The 16112-nt window shown below is 31.3% G+C and overlaps 1 pseudogene; it reads left to right on the top strand.

The window, feature by feature from the left end:
• The window catches only part of LOC105787614 (cytochrome P450 83B1-like), a 48038-nt pseudogene extending 38348 nt beyond the window's left edge, over positions 1–9690 (top strand).
• Positions 9691–16112: the final 6422 nt, after the last annotated feature.

Genomic DNA, 16112 nt, shown 5'->3' with positions numbered 1-16112 from the left:
GAATCCATCAATCCAAAATCTCATTCAGGTTTCTCAAATTTTGATTTCTTCTATAGAGGAGAAGAAAGCTGTAACACCCCCTAACCCCAAACCATCGCCGGAACAAGGCTATGAGGCATTATAGAATATATCGGTCAATTTAAGAGCAATTCATAAGTAAATAACAAACATAGCATACTTTAATCATTAAGTCCCTTTATTGGACTCTCAAGGCCCAAATTTCATTTCAAAAGTGGACTGGGTTATTATCATTTCATACTTGTATCAAATATGTCTTTTTAGTTCCATTTATATATTTATAACCAATTTAAACATCATTCTACAACCATAATCACAAAACTCTTATACTTAACCTATACATCACCTAGGTACATGCCACATTATCAAAACAAATATACATCACTAAAATTTCTCTGAGGTCGGGATTACTCTGGATGCTGGACCGAACACTGGCTTTCTACTAACTTGCGCACGGAAACAACCGTACGCTGAGTATGGGTATACTCAGTGGTATTACCATAATTCAAATTTATAACATTATACAAATAAATATGCATATCCAATTTATGCTAATAATCTTTCAATAAACATTTAATACATTAAATCAACTTGTTTCAACAACAACAATAATAATAACTATCTTTCAATTCGATGGGTTCATTTATAATCAATTTACACTTATAATAGCTTTAACACTCAATTTATACATTAAATCCATAAATAAATTTCAATAACTTGTATTCAATTAAATTCACATATTATTTCACTATTTCAAATCATTTTATTTTCACTTCTCATTTTTTCAACAATAGTTATTTCAATTTGCTTTTCTTCACTTAGAATTTTACATCATCTCATACTACCAAAACATTTCATAAACTATATCATTATCTATTTCTTGAACCCATGGTACATACATTTCATTTCTACATCTCAATTTAATATCTCATTTCAATTCATTTTCAAGATCATTCAATAAAATTTATATTATCAAAATTATTCATTTACCCCTATTAACTTAACTCGGACTTTGACGGATACACGGATCCAACCAAACACACCAAGATCAAAGACATTGTGCCTAAAGCGGTATATAGTACCGATCGAATCGAAGAAGTAGCAGATAACAATAACGATATTCTACACACAAAGTGCTGAATCATGTGATATGATAATAGTATTTGACACACAAAGTGTTGAATCGGTAATAGTAATAGCAGTCAGCATATAAATGCCTGATCAGTAAGCCGGCAAAAACCCCGTACTCTTCCATATCCTATGGCATGCCAACTATATCCGACTAGCCCGACTAGTTAATAGGGTATTTAATTCACTTTTCAGTACAATTTCCATCTTAGTTCAGTAGCAATTATAATTCCTTATTTCAATCAGTTTCACAGTATTGTAGTAATTCATTACTTCAACAATTTCATAGTTCAATGCAGTACACATAACAATATTCAGTAATTTCACAATTCAATTCAGTACTCAAATACAATATTCAATATTCCATAATTCAGTTCAGTGTCAGTCTCACATATCAATTTCCACTTTCTCAATTAAACTCCAATAAAATCCATATCCATCACCAATTTCAATATTCCAGTTCAATGCCACAATAGTTCAATAATTCAATTCAAACCATTTCAATTTCTATTCAATAATCACATTTCAATTTCACTCAATTCAGAATTTCTCATGTTCACAATTCAAATCAATTTTTCAATCCAATATGCATTTCAATACCACATTAATTCTTTTAATTTATATCATATCACTAGTAATTTCCATTCAATTCACATACAATTCAATATCATTTAATTCAATATCGATATTCACCTTATTTTTATTTACTAAACATATTATTCAAAATTCAACAATCGCTATTAATAAATTCAATACCAATACGTATTTATCATTCAATTCAATCATGATACTTACCTCAATTTGCTTATCATGTATATTAATTTAAATTTTAACAATTAATAATTAAATTCGAATTATGGTAATACAAACCAAAATTTCTCTCGAGTCACTTCTTGTCCACCTTTTCCTTTCCTTGCTCGGACAATGACTCTTGCACGACATTAGCTACGTAATTAAACAATTAAAAATCATTAATACACAATTTCATCAAAATATTTTCATTTATACATAAACTTTACCTAAATTCTAATCTAATCCCTTATCAATACTAATTTTATTTTCCCAATCTAACTCCTTATTCTCTCTTTAATTCATACTATAAACTCATTTTAATTATTCAATTTTACCATAAATCCCTAATTTTGAGATTCTTTCAATTTAGTCCCTACTATTCAAAATTTACACTTTATTTTACAATTTAATCCTTTACTAGCTTCTAACTTGAAATTAAATCAATTTAAACCCTAATTCATCATCTTTTCCAACATGAACCATGTCTAAAAATATATAATATCTTACAATATTTCAACATAAATCCAATAATACTTTGTTCTAGGATTCCAAAAACATCAAAACTAAGAGAAAAGGGATTAAATTGACTTACCAAATTAACTTTCAACCTTGAAACCCCAAATTTCCCCTTTTCTTTTTCTTTCTTTCTTTCTCACCTGTTTCTTCTCTGTTTCGTCCATGCTTAAAGTTCTGTTTCTTTCTTTCCTTTATTTCATTTGCTTTATATATATAATAATATAATATTATAATAATATAATATAACAACATACTTATTAATTAAATAAACATAATATATAATATATATGTTAAATTAAAAATATCTTAGATATTTGTTTTGTTATGCCGCCTCAATTTAGGCTGATGGCATTATTACCTATTTGGTCCTTTTAACTTTCTTTAATCTATAATTAAACTTTTATCTCTATTGCAATTTAATTCTTTTTCATAATTACTCCTAATTAAGTCAAATTCACCTAACCAAAACCTAATTGATCACACAATTAACTTCGTAAATATTTATTAAAAATATTTATGAAACCCGTTTCACTAAAATGAAGGCCCGTTAATTCAATTTCCAATGCCTGCACTTTTTAGGTCATTACCAAAGCCCCATAGAGGAGAAGTGGTAGCCAAAATTTCATCTATATTTAACAATGGAGATGGTAGATGGGGGCATTTTAATTGCTCAAAATTTTGACATGTTTTTTGTTCTCAAATAGATGGGTAAATTTTTGACATGTTTTTTGTTTTCTCAAATTTTGCAGCAATGGCTTTGCTTTCGGATTCTTCCAAACAATCCCTTCTCCCAACCTTCATTTACTCTTCCTCTAAATCTTTCTCATTTGATTGATTCCGCGATGCCAACACCTCTACCTTCATTGCTTCGCACAAATCTCTTAATGCCAATAACCCGTTCAATCTTGAGTTCCCTTTCAGCAAGTCCAACCCAGTTGAATTTCTCGTCACTTCCCATTCCTTAATTCTTCTTTTCTTTGGCAGGAACCATTTTTTCTTCAAGGCTTGAACAAGGTGAGCTCTTCTTAGGTGCTTCCCAAACATCTTTAAATCTAGGTTGTTGATTGTTGAATGGGTGATTGAATAATTGAGATAAGGTGGTGGTGGTTTGGAGGTCAACGATGGTAATGCCAAAGATGGTTGTGGCAGAGGCATTGACAACAAGATTCTTGGGATGGAGAAGAAGAAGAAGTATATGGAGAATAAGAAGAAGTATAAACATATTGGGCCATTTATGTAAAAAGTAAAAATGTTGGGCCATTTATTAAAAACAAAAAAGGACGAAAAAATAGTCACTAACTTTTCCTTTTCCAACGTGACAAGTTAACTTGCCACGCCAACTAGTTAACTGGTCACGTCACCTGTACCATTAGGTTTGTAATAGAAAACTTTAATGAGTGACAAATTTGTCACTTTTTGATAACATTAGTGATAGTTTTGCTATTTTTCAAAACTTGAGTGACTGAATTGAGACCTGAGTTACTGTTTTGTTAGTTACCCCAAAGTTGAGTGACTATTGTTGTAATTTACCCTTTAATTAATTAAAGATTAAATACTATTTAATATTATCACTTAATGAATTTAATTTAATTAGTGATAATATAATTTTTTTATTATTTATCTCTTAATTAATTAGTGAAAAAAATTATAACATAGTATATGGTGTCATATTTTAATCCATGATAATTTCAGCAAAACATTTATACTTTATGATTGGCCTGAAAAGTTTTTCACTATACAAGTACTGCTAGAGTTGTGTGACCCAGATCCTGTTTGATCCGGCCTGAAAAGTTCAAGGTGCAACTTACTTGTTAAAGAAATAAAATGGAGAGGCAAAATAGGGGATCTGTGGGGAGCTATACTTATTTTATTAGACATTGATTATAATAGGGTTACTTAACCCTTAAAATGTGTGTAGTTGAAAACCTCTTGTATTGTTGTTTTTCAACCTTAATGAATTTCTCCTCCTTTGCCAATGATTTTTCTCGAAAAGAGTTTTCCACGTACAATCTACGTGTTCTTATTTTTCTTTCTTATTATTTTGCAATCATTCCTACTATCATTATTGACGTATAATATAACAAAAAATCTAAATCAACCAAAATAAAATCAAACCCTATAAATACATTATTTAAATCTAAATGGCTATATATTCTTTTAGAAAATTCAAAGCAAAAAACCTAGCACAAGGAGAGAAAACAAAAACAAAACAGCTTATTTTTCCCTCAATCAACCCAAATAAAATCCAACCCTCTAAATACATAATTTAAATTTAAAACAATTATATATTCTTTTAAAAATTCAAAGTAAAAAACGAAGGAGAAAAAGAAGTATTATTATTTTAGTATAATTACAAGTATCCTTTTCCGTTTTATGATTTGAATCTAGTCATATTTGGGTCAAGATTATATTCAGGTAAAATTCTTCCTACAATGTCGATTTCAATATTTGAGCTTAATCCAAATGGCCGAACAATAATTCATTTTCACTTTTTTCAATCCCTTATTGGTATTTTTATTTTATTTTATTTTAATTTGTGTAACATGTAATAGAATGAATGTTGAACAATCCTTGCTAAGCTAAATATTTTTTTTAATCATTTGTTACCATTTTTAAGCTAAATACGTAATACGAAGCTTAATTTCTACAATACATTGCATCTTTCATGATTTATACTACAGACGCAAAGTTGGTTGAAACTTATTCTCCCTCGCTACTCTTGGCCATGAAGAGATGTAACACCCTAAACACGGCCTAGACGTTATGGTCGAATCTGATGATGTCACAAGGTAGTGCTTTTCGAAAAAAAATATCGTCGCTAAATTCCCTTTTCTATTTAACCATTTTTTCATTACCTTATGTTAATTTCAAATCGTGTCGATCGTTTCCAAAATATTATTCATTTACAAATTGTTATTCAATTTCAAAACATTTTTTTATTGCGGAATCTTTTAAACAGTTTGCGTATTCGTGGTATTTTTTATAAAACATTAATTTCATTTGAAAACCCGAGTTTTACCTAATACTAGCAGGTTTAAATCATAAAACTGTATAAAATCCAAATTTTAAATCAAAATTCATAAAGGTCATAATTACAGCAAAATACTCCCAAATAAAAGTAAAATCATAAATAGGTAGTAAACAATGTAAAAGAAGTCGTGTGGCCACCACTGAGTCCTCCGCTGCACCTATCCGCCTATATCTGGGGATTACCTGTACAGATTAAACAGAAGGGGTGAGTTTACGTAAACCCAGTGTGTAATCCCCATACAAATGAACAAACAGTAAACAAATAATCATAGTCTGGGCTTAAGCCCTTTTCAGTATTTGTATCAGTCCAGTGTAGGCCTTAGCCCATCTTAGTACAAAAACAGTCATGCAGTAGGGCTTTAGCTCATCACAATATCAGAAGCAGTAACAGACATGCAGTCACAAAAATCCTACCCATTCAGCCTCTACACACCATCTCCGTCCAACCCTACACTCCATGTGGGGATATAATCAACCCACCCATCCCTACACTCCAAGGAATTACCGGAAGAGGCACAAAATAGTAATTTGTAGCTGAGCTGCTAGTATGTTAGGCTTAAGAGCCTTTCAGTACACTTCCTCCAAATATAATAATCCCCCAACCCAATGCAATGCAATATATAGATATGACATGCTATAACATAATATCATGTATGTAAACAGGGCATACAGTATCAAATCAGTGGGACATCATCAGGTTTAATCATATCAGTCATACAGTCATTTCAGTCAATTAAGGGTCTAGGTAAACTTACCGACCCTACAGTGGGTTCACAGTCGACTTGAGCGACCAGTGCAACCTTATTAGTCAAACAGTGAAAATGGGCCTACAAGCCCATGATGTTCGCCCGTGTGTGCCCACATGCCCGTGTGCCCCACACGACCCAATTTGGCATTGGCCTCATGATCCATTTTAATATAACCCGTGCTAGTTAATTTTTCATATGTGTTTCCACTATTTACTTATATGATCCTTCAAAGCTGTCTACTTGAGTCACTGTTACTAAATTATTTGTATCTTAAGCTACAAAATTCTAAATTAAGATCTACAAATTTTTCCTAAAAATAAACTCACATATCTTTTTACCATAAAATTTTTAGAATTTTTGGTTTAACCAATAAGTACAGTTTATTCTTTATATTTCCCCTGTTCTGCTGTCTAACAATTTTGACCTTTTAAACTAAAAATTAATTATCTTCTCATACAGAATTCAGATAATGTTCCCATTTGTTTCTCTTGAAAAGAGACTCATTAAGGATTTTAAACATGTAAATTCTAACCCATAATTATTTTTATACAATTTTTAATAATTTTCCAAATTCAGGACAGAGGATTCCAAAATCATTCTGACCTTGTCTCACTAAAATTCAAATATCTCATAATATGAAATTCTTTTGCTTACTTTGTTTCTACCATGAGAAACTAGACTCAAATATTTTTAATCCCATATTTTTTCATCCTCTAATTCGATTTCCACAATTTGTGGTGATTTTTCAAAATTAGCCTACTGCTGCTGTCCAAACAACAAGCAATTTTGGCTTTTTGCCGAATCCCTTATTTTTTTGTTTCGGGTACACAGCTGGTTTTGTTTGATGGTAAAACAGTCCCCAAGCACTCCAAAGCCTATAATTGAACAAATAACACCATAATCAGTCTTACCTTGTGATTAATCAAAATCCCGAAATGAAAATACTTACCCGTAAAACGATGAACACTTACCGCAAAACTTCAAATCGGTACATTTACGAAAATCACGATGAGAACCTTAATCTTCGCGAAATGCTACTGCCAACACCCCGGAATTAGACTATTGAACGCAAAATAATATCTTAAAATGATACACAACAACTTACTGAATTTGCACAAGTGCTGCTTAAAGCTACGAAATCAAGAGGAAAGAATGGTTTAGGGGAAACAAGGGAATTTCAGCAGTAGTAGAGGAAAGAAAAGAAAAGATAATCGAGTAAGAAATAAAGAGGAAGAAAATTTTGGCAGAGATGGGGGAGAGAAAACGTCAGAAAGATGGAGAGAGAAATAACTCTCTTTTTTTGAAAAAGGAAAAAGTGATCAGATTTTGGATATTGTCCCTCATAATCCCCTAATTCACTCCTAATATTGCTTCCTCACTTCCCACCACACATCCACCACTCAGAAACCCAGTTCAGCACAACTCTTACCGAAATTAGGAGCAAAAATACAACCATTTCCGTCTCAAAAATTCAAACTCATGACCTCCCTCACACAAACACTCCACTTATTCACCAAACCAACAGGCCTGTTTTGTTAATTATTTGCCAACTTTTACTTAAAACCCTACTGACTAAAGATAGGGCTTATTCATAAAAATATCAAATTTTGCCCAAATTTTGGCTTCAACTTGGGACCTCCCAAACACTCCCAGAACACATAACTACTAAAGCTAACAAATATTTGTGTCACACATTCACAATACCAAAAATTAAAATTTTGGGGCGTTACAAGATATATCTTAATTAACCACAATGGTCAATGAGCACCACAGGGTTATGGCTCTCAGTTTCTTATATAAGGGGAGGAGCATCCCTCTCAACTTTCAAACTGATTCATTGAGTAGATTACAATGGCAATAGTAGTGTTTTTGGTCTTTCTTCTACCACTCTCCTTGTTCCTGTTCATTCTCCTAAAACATGGCAATTCTAATCGTCTTCCCCCTAGCCCTCCTTCTCTTCCTTTGATTGGTCACTTACATATACAGCTGTTTGATAACTCAGCCCCTCATATTTTTCTTAGCAAACTCTCTCAAAAGTATGGTTCTCTCGTGTACTTGCGATTTGGGTTTAAGCCAATCCTTGTAGTTTCTTCAGCAAAAATGGCTAAAGAGGTTATGAAAACCCATGACCTTGACTTTTGCAGTAGACCGCATCAACTTGTAGTCATAAATTATCTTATAATGGCTCGGATTTGGCTTTTTCACCGTATAATGACTACTGGAGGGAGATGAGGAAAATATGTGTTGTACATCTCTTTAGCGGAATGCAACAGTATCGTCCCATCCGAGAAGGTGAAGTTGCTCGCTTGATTGAAAAAATATCCAAATTATCTGTTGATTCTAAACCTGTCAACTTGAGTGAATCAATGATGTGCCTTTCCAGTACAATAATTTGTAGAATAGCCTTCGGCAAGAGGTATGACGAAGAAGGAGCCGAAAGAAGCAGATTCCATGAGCTGCTTAATGAAAGTCAAGCCATATTCTCAAGCTTCAGTTGTTCTGACTACTTTCCTTACATGGGTTGGCTCGATAGATTCACTGGATTGCATAGTCGTCTTGAAAAAACATTCAAAGAACTTGATACTTTTTATCAACAACTCATTGATGAACATCTGGATCCTAATAGGCTAAAACCGCAACAAGAGGACATACTCGACGTGCTACTACAAACATGGAAGGATCACGACTTTTCATTTGATCTGACTATCGATCAGATAAAAGCTATTCTTATGGTCATTTCATCTCTACTCAAAACTTTCTATCATTAATTAACTTTTGAGCCTCACACTTTGTACGTATATATAACCCTTTGTTTTCCATGCAGAATGTGTTTATCGGTGGAACAGACACATCTTCAGCCACTGTGATATGGGTGATGAGCTTCCTAATGAAAAATCCAAAATGTTTGAAGAAAACTCAAGCAGAAATAAGGAATTTGGTTGGACAAAAAGGTTTTGTAAATGAAGATGATACTCGAGATTTGACTTACTTAAAAGCTGTGATAAAAGAAACCTTCAGATTGCAATCGATAGCTCCATTGTTAGTGCCACGAGAAACACTCCGAAAGTGCAACATAGGCGGGTACGATATACCTGCCAAAACCTTAGTTTATGTGAACGCATGGGCAATAGGAAAAGACCCTGAAACTTGGGAAAATCCAGAAGAGTTTTATCCTGAAAGGTTCATTGGTAGTCCCATTGACTACAAAGGCCAACACTTTGAGCTCATGGAGCTGGTAGAAGGGTTTGTCCTGGAATGCATATGGGAGTTGCAGTAGTGGAACTTGCCCTTGCTAATCTTCTTTACAAGTTCGATTGGGAAATGCCGATTGCGATGTCAAAAGAAGACATAGACTTTGATGCACTACCTGGTCTCGCTACACACAAAAAATATCCTCTTATCCTTGTGGCTAGGAAGATTTATTATTAAACAATCCCTGCCTTTGGGATTGTTACTTGTTTACTGGTTGCGTATGAATAAGATCTTTAGTAACACTTTGGATTTGATATGCAATATGAAAATCAGTTAAAAAAATAAGTTATGAATAAAACTCTCAATTTATACATATACATGAGTCATAATACCAACTCATAATACATACATATAAATATAAAATTAAAAAAATAAACGAATAAGATTAACTAAAGAAAATCATAATTATTTTATTTATTAACAGAGCGCATGGGTTCTATCCTCAAAGTGGCTATAGGAATTTGTTTTTCAAAATCTAGACAAAAAATCGAGTATTGTTGTTAGAGTTGTGTGACTCAAATTTTAAGAGATTATTTGCAAATTAAGTTAAAAAAATATATTTTCTTTTTAGAAGATTTAGCATTTATTAGTATAATATATTTAGTATTTATTAGCATAGTTTATTTGACCTACTAATTTAGCCTATAAATAGGTTCTTTTATAACTTTAGAAAATACACCAATTAAATATTAGAACTTATAACATATTTAGAGAATTTTGTGTTTACGTTTTGAGGATTTTTTTTAGATTTTCGCGGTTTAGTTTTTATCTCCATCTTTTGTACTCTTTGTTCTTTTGTTATTATAATAAAATTATATTTGCCCATGGTTTTTTATCCTCTTTGGAAGGGTTTTTCATGTTAAATTTGTGTGTTCAATTTCTCAATTATTCCGCTATTTTTTACTTGTTGTTTAATCGGTCGATCCTAATAGTATTAGTAACATATTATTAAATAAATAATAAAGAGAATAACAACAAGAGAAATAAATGAATAAAAGAAAAATATATTTTCTATTTATCAATAGCCATATTTACAATACTTCTTCAAAATCTATATTTATAAAAATAAAAGAGTGTAAATAAAATTCTACACATATTAAACATCAAAATCTTAAAATGAATTACGCATTCAAAGGAATTTTTTAACATTGTTTGGTCGATAAACAAAAAAAAAAAAGAAGGAAAACGAAAATGAACTTTAAAAAATAAAGGAAAAAGAATTAAATTGTTTAAAAAGAAAAAATATATAGAGACAAATGTGAAATTTAACTTAAAATTTTTACTTAAATTAATGATTTAACGTATCACATTAGTAAGGATGAAATAAAATTTTTACAATAATAAAATACAATTTCACCATTTTAACATTACAATAATATGTCACTATTTTAAATTTTAAGTTTTACATGTAAAAGAATTATTCACGAAAATAATAGATTATTATTTTTATAAATTTTAGAATTGAATAAAAATAAAACATAAAACATAAAAACTACAATTTTAATATATAATTATATCTAATTAAAATTCAATTATCACATCACAACTCAATTAAAAGTTGGAATATAATTTTGAGATTATTGTTTTACAATATTCTCACCTTTTACCAGTGGAAGTTCCACAAATAAATCAGTAATGAAAACAGTCAGTGGATAAGAAATAATTCGTGGTTAAATTGCACCGTCTGTGCTAACTGCTGTATGACGTTATTTCTACTGAATAACATGGTCTTAGATGTAATAATTATTCTAATAAGAAGTTGTAATAATTATTAGGTATAATGTTAAATTTAATTTTTAATGGTGATAATTTTTGTTAATTTTTTAAATTTGATGAGTCTAATAGTTTTTTAATGTTAAATAAAATATTATTTTCTAACGATATTAGTATGTTAATTTGTATGGATGTTTACGTATACTTTATGCTAACACTATTTATCTTATATGTCATGATAACAAATAATTTAAAATTTATAAAAATATTTAAAATTAACTTTTCTGTATAAAAAAGTGTATTAACTTTTCTAAAAGATTATTGTTAAAATTTGAGTCATTTTAAAAATAAATACTAAATATACAAAAGATATTATTAATTTTTCATTAAAGAAAATATTGTAGGTCTTAAATTATTAAGATATTAAAATTATTTTTTTGATAAAAATATATACTTAGAAAGCTAACGAGTAATCTTATTTGTTTTTGTTGAAAAAGCAAATGAATAGAGGCGACTCCAGGTGCTGGTAGGGGCCCCAGTCCCCCTAAAATGAAAATTTCTTGTTTTAATTTTTTAGAGAATTTTAAAATTTTAAATTAGTAAAGGTAAAATTACACTTTAATCCCCTTAAAAGTATAAAAACTTAATTTAATTTTTTAAAAATTATAAAAATATAGAAAGATTTAAAATTTCATTTCACCCCTAATGAATTTTTTTTTTCACCCCTCAAAACGAATTGGGTAGAATGTAGTCATATAGTGCTTATTAAGAGAGGGGCCAAAGCATGAGTTGAAAAGAAATATATATCAAATCTTAGTGAGGTTGGTGTCATTATTGTTAACGCGATTAAATATCCTCCAATTAAATTAGTTTGAGGCTAAGGGTTTACACTAATTAAGAAATGTATGTATATATAGATATAATTCCATCAAACATTCTAAACTATAGTTAAATTTTAAATGGTATGATGAAAACTTTAGTATTTAATATTTATTATTATTTTAACTTTTAACTTTTAACTTTTAAAATTTAGTGGAATTGTTAGTTTTTATGCAAAATTTGATTGAATCCTTGAAATTTTAATAGTGTTGATGTAGGAGTAGTGTGACAGTTCATGTGTACCTCAAAATTTTTTTACAAAAAATATCCACATCAACAATGAAGTATATATGAATTGTCACATGAGCTATCACGCCATCCTATTAAAATTTTATTAGTCTAGTAAACTGTTAGGGATCGACCCGATTAAGCAACAAGTAACAAAAATAGCGGAATAAATTGAGAAATTGAACACACAAATTTAACGTGGAAAAACCCTTCCAAAGAGGATAAAAAACCATGGGCAAAGATAATTTTACTATAATGGCAAAAGAACGAAGAGTACAAAAGATGGAGATAAAACTAAACCCCAAATCCCGAAAACAAAGAACCCTGAAAACGTAAACACAAAATTTTCTAAGTGTGTTATGAGTTCTAATCTCTAAAGGGTGTATGATCTAAGGTTGTAAAAGAGTCTATTTATAGGATAAATTCATATGTCATATAATAATAAAATAATCTAAACTAATCAGTATTTGATTGAAACAAATAAACAGAGTTTAACTAGAAGATTATTTCTCAAATTTGACTGAAAATAGGAGTCATACTTAACAAATTTCCACCTTGACTCATATTTCTACACACCATCTTTGCCAAAGCCCGCCATGAGCCTATCTTAAACTATGTAGGGAATTAACTGAGTCGAATCTGTGCTTAGAAACTAGAAGATTTCTAGCCTTCGACTTGTACATTGCCAAATCAAAACTAGCCCGGGTCTGATTTTCACGAACACAGTACCCTAACTTTTCGAAACCTGTATCCAAAAGAGAACCTCTTTTCAACGAAATGGTCATACATTTTCCCTTTGATGACCAAGTTGCCTCTATTCCAAACGAGTTGACTTCGACTCTATAACGGACGAGGGACGTCCGATTTCACTGGTCACTGTAGAATCTTCCAGAATATAAAGACTGTCAGTTCTTTTACCTTCTAACAAAACGAGAGCTCCACGAGATACTTTAATGCCGCTTGACTCGATGTTGATTCTGCATCCTTTCGAGTCTAAAATACTCAAGGAGATGAGATTCTTTCGTAAATCACGTACATACCTGACATCTGAGAGTGTCATAATCGTCCCATCGTGTATCCTAATTTTAACAGTACCAATACTAATTACCTTTCTAGATGAATCGTTTTCCATGCGCACAACTCCACCTTCAACCGAACTGTATGTGGAGAATCATTCTCTATTGGGACATATGTGGAAAAAACATCCCGAATCTAGAATCCATTCGGACGTGAGCTTGGAGTTATCGCTCGTTGACACTAACAAGAAATCATCACTGCTTTCATTGATCAAATTGCACCAGCTACATCTTCCTCATTACTATCAGCAGCTCTTTTATTTTGCAGTTTATAACAATCTGCTTTGACATGACCTAACTTTTTACAATAGTGACAACTTTTGTCTCGTTTCTTTGATGCCATCAAAACGGAAGCTTGCCTATCTGCCTGGCTATCCAAACCAAACTTATTGTCGAGTTTGTCTCTACTCAACAAATGACCCTTCACATCTTCGAACGAAAGTTTGTCTCTGCCATAAATCAGGGTCTCCCTGAAAGACTTGTATGAAGGGGGTAAAGAGCACAATAATAGCATAGCTTGATCGTCATCATCAATATGAACCTCAACGTTCTTTAAATAATTTAAAAGAGTAATGAATTGATTGATGTGATCTCTAAGAATCTCACCTTTGTTCATGCGAAATGTAAATAGACGTTGTTTCAACAGTAAATGGTTAGCCAGAGACTTAGTCGCATAAAGAGTTTCTAACATTTTCCACAATGCGGACGAGGTCTTCTCCATCAATACCTCCTACAATACCATATTCACGAGGCACAACTGGATTGCAGACAATGCCTTTTCATCAAGCTCTTCCTATTCTGTTTTATTTAGATTCTCAGGCTTTTTCCCAGTAACAACCTTTTTCAAACCAGAATGAACTAGAATTGCCATCATTCGAACTTGCCACGGATTGAAAATTAAACTTCTCAATTTTAAACCTTGTTGCTGACATATCTGAATGGGCTGATCTATGAAAATTGAACTAGCTCTGATACCACTTGTTAGGGATCGACCCGATTAAGCAATAAGTAACAAAAATAGCGGAATAAATTGAGAAATTGAACACACAAATTTAACGTGGAAAAACCCCTCCAAAGAGGATAAAAAACCACGGGCAAAGATAATTTTACTATAATGGCGAAAGAACGAAGAGTACAAAAGATGGAGATAAAACTAAACCCCAAATCCCGAAAATAAAGAACCCTCAAAACGTAAACACAAAATTCTCTAAATGTGTTATGAGTTCTAATCTCTAAAGGGTGTATGATCTAAGGTTGTAAAAGAGCCTATTTATAGGATAAATTCATATGTCAAATAATAATAAAATAATCTAAACTAATCAGTATTTGATTGAAACAAATAAACAGAGTTTAACTAGAAGATTATTTCTCAAATTTGACTAAAACTAGGAGTCATACTTAACATAAACTTTTTCATTAAAAATTTTTTTACTAAATTTTGAAGATTAGAGATCAAAGTGATCTAAAAAAGATATTAAGGCCAAACTAAAATTTGATTTACAACTATCTCCAATAGTTGTATATCTGTTTAATGTTGTTAATCGAGTTGGTGTCACAAGTCAACTCTAAACTAACTCACAATTGATGAAAAAATCATGATAAATAATTGTAGTGCATTTACTACAGCAAATTAAGCTTTTAGCGGCGTTTTTAGTGGCGTTTGGAGCGAAAACGCCGCAAAGGTTGAACTTTATATACCATTAGTGAAGCTAAACAAAAAATGCCGCAATAAGTCTTTTTTATAGTGGCATTTATGGAAATAACACTAAGAAAGGTAAAGAAATAGCGACGTTTGTCCCTAAACGCAGCTAAAGGTATAACAACAATATGAAATTCCATCCAACCTGAACTAAACACAAAATAAAGAAAGGAAAGTGGGAAAGAAAATGACGATTGATGACATAGAACAAAGCAGGAGCAACTTAGCTGATCTCCGTCTCCCTACCTCAAGAGAAAAAAGAAGTATCTGAGAGAGGGAGATACATCACCATGATTCTCGCGGTGTTATTTGCCAACTCTAAAGACAACATCTTAGTTGAGCGGTACATTTGCCCCTCCATTTTCTCCCATCCCATCCCATCCTATGCTTTGATTTCTTTTGTTGATTTTTCCAACTATGCTCTTTATCGCTTCCAGTTTGTTGAATTATTTGAATCTTGTTTATATAGATTTAGATCGCTAATGGGTATTTTTTTATGGAAATCAAATAATTTTATTCTACTGTTTGGATGGGATTTGATTTGGTAGAAATTGGAAATGGATGATGTTAGGCAAACACATGGTCTGTTATGGCTGTTCATGATCTATGAAGTCGGCTTGATAGTTATTAGTAGAAACGAAAAAGAATGATGATGAAATGAGATAGATTCAGACAAATGATGTTGCTTTTGAGTTGATCATTCCACCATTTGCTAATGAAACCCTATTTTTTTCTCTCCTCTTTTAATAATTCCTAGGAAACATATTTGAGAATTTGAGCCTAGATTAAACCTATGATATTAAACTCAGGAAACAATGTAAGAGAATATTATTGTAACACCCCTTACCCATATTCAATACCGGAATAGGGTACGAGGCATTACCAAAACACATGCACTTGTAAACGTATTTAACCGAGTTATAAAATTTCATTTAAATTAAAACTTTCAAAATAATTATCATGCTTCTATAACTTTTCACAGTATATCCTCAAAATGTTATAATCATAATAATTAGGGCTTACGAGACCCGA

This window comes from Gossypium raimondii, chromosome 2 (genome assembly GCF_025698545.1).
Source record: "Gossypium raimondii isolate GPD5lz chromosome 2, ASM2569854v1, whole genome shotgun sequence".
In the NCBI taxonomy this organism is placed as follows: Eukaryota; Viridiplantae; Streptophyta; class Magnoliopsida; order Malvales; family Malvaceae; genus Gossypium; species Gossypium raimondii.
Note: the sequence above shows the minus strand (reverse complement) of the source record. Positions and strands in the feature narration are given on the sequence as shown.